This window comes from Macrobrachium nipponense, chromosome 23 (assembly GCF_015104395.2).
Source record: "Macrobrachium nipponense isolate FS-2020 chromosome 23, ASM1510439v2, whole genome shotgun sequence".
Taxonomy (NCBI): Eukaryota; Metazoa; Arthropoda; class Malacostraca; order Decapoda; family Palaemonidae; genus Macrobrachium; species Macrobrachium nipponense.
In genome coordinates, this window is record NC_061090.1 from 2963525 (window position 1) to 2966024 (window position 2500).

Genomic DNA, 2500 nt, shown 5'->3' on the forward strand with positions numbered 1-2500 from the left:
CTAAACTAGAACTGTGAACTTCATCCATTTTAGCTTGTTTTTTACGAACTCTCTAGAGAGAGAGAGAGAGAGAGAGAGAGAGAGAGAGCGAAGGGAAGTGAGATAGCGAGTGAGAGAGAGAGAAAGGGAAGGCACCACTTCGGCCGTCTATCAACACCTACAGGTAAGTGTTAACAATATGTTCCCTTCTTGGTAACAGATTTGGTGGCAGCGCTGGGATATGTTAGTTTTCCAGATGAGAGCAAAAAGAGTAATTCAAATTAATCTTGTAATAATAATAATAATAATAATAATAATAATAATAATAATAATAATCGCAGTAATGATGTTTATTTGAATCATGATCTTTATTTAATATCGTCTGCTTTCCAGACAAAAGCAGAAAACACCCAAAGCCTAAAGAAGGCGAAGAATTTCAGAAATCAGATAGAGAATAAACGTTGCCCTTTCGCTGCTTTTAGGGGCAAAGTGCGAAGCCTCGTTAAGGCCCATAACCGGGAACAGACTTGGTCAGCAAGGAGTGAAGCTTTGCTTTTATAATCAAGGGATCATTTCCCTGTGACACGGAACAAGTGAGTCAGGCCAGAATTTGAAAGGTGTCTTTCTGTTAAAACCATTGTTGCTTAAGTAACTGAGAGAGAGAGAGAGAGAGAGAGAGAGAGAGAGAGAGAATTTTCTTTAGAAATGTTGAGGTAAGTTCGTGTTCGGCTATTTTTTCCATCAGAGATGTGGTTGCGCATCAAATTTGGTACTCAAACAGGTCATATTCTGCTACTTCTCGAAATCATTCAAAACGATTTCATGACCTTCAGGGAACAGCATATATCCTTTCAGCGTTGCATTTGAACTCATCTGAACAGATTCTTTGATCAATGAATGTGTTCAGAGGTCCAGTCTGTTCCAGAAGCGTAATCCTGAAAGACAAAATCGCAGTATCTAAGTTATATTCAACTAAAAAATCTGATATTTTGGGTGGAAAATGTGATGCACAGATCGTGAATGCCTTCATACCAAAGATACTATAGTGTACTCTTTAGTACCTTTGCTTCTTACTTAAATCATAATCACGACGGGCACCTGAAAAAAGCCTGTAAGTTAGAATTTTATTAGAAATACTATTTAGTTCACTTATGGCATTTTGGATTATGGCATTTTGGACTTAACATAAAGGTTATCTATGGAAGATTAAAATTAGTAACACAAGAGGAGACGCTGTTAAACAAGTATCCAAAGATGAAATAATCTAAATTCTAAATTTTTTTGTCATTAACTTCACTAGTATGGAATTTTCTAGCTTCCTCTGATTTTCGTGATTAATCTCCATTGACTCTTTTTTTTCTTTTCGTTTGATTCCAACCCTCGTGGAAACGAACTGTTTCCGGCAGCCCTTTCAGTCTCTGGATGTTAACGATGTAATAGTATTATATTCATGATAATGCTCGGCTTTAAATGCTTTTTTTTTCAAGTTGTAACCTTCATTAATGCTATTCAAACAGAGGAAGATAACTTTATGGATCTGTGCTTGTGTGTGTGTGTGTGTGTGTATACGTGCTTAACTTTCTTTATCTTCCCTTTTTGCAGGTTTATGGGATATTCACAGCGGTCCAGAATGTAATGAGATCATGGAAAGGAGGCGAGGTTTGATGGTAAAACGAAAACATGTAAATGATGCAAGATTATACGCGGAAACAAAAGAGAAAACGTGTTTACTGTGATCAAGATAACGTAACGTTGATAATGACGAAGAGATAAGGGGAAGAAGAGAAGGGAAGAGTGACACAATGTAAGCAAGAAATGAAATGACTAAAGATCTATGGAATAAAAGACCTTCACTTGGATGGCCCGTTAAACCTCGTCAGCAAAGATGCCAAAGATTAAATGTGATCGTCGTTCCCTCTTTCTGAACGAACGCAAACACTCAGCATTCGAGTTTTTCTCTCTTAATCTGGATGCAATGATTCTAAAACAAGGAACTGCTTTTCTGTTATTATTCATTCCTAGCCAGTGGTAGTTATTCATTCATTTATTTACTTACTTATTTTTACAACGATGGTCATTCTCAACCCTCCTGAAATACTTCGTACACTTCTGGAAGTGAGTGACAGAAGAAGCTATAAATTCAAGATGAATTGTTTGCACAGAATACGCTGAGTAAGACGGGTTGATACCCTGATAAATGCAGTACTGGTCCGCCGGTATAGTGCTTAGTGTCGTGGCATGCCATTCAGATGTCGCAGGTTTGCGTCTCCCACAATGCGATGAAAAATCACTGGATCTGTATGATGATCAGTTACTGCTTCAGTGTGGGTTCTGATGTAGGAGGTTGAAATCAACATCCTTAGGAAGCTTGAATTTCAAGTCAGTGGCCCCTATGAGCTTGTTTAATGTCAATAGGTTGCATCTACTTAAATAATAATAATAATAATAATAATAATAATAATAATAATAATAATAATAATAATTGAAATGAAGGTGGCATTAAAAAGATAACCCAAGTAAA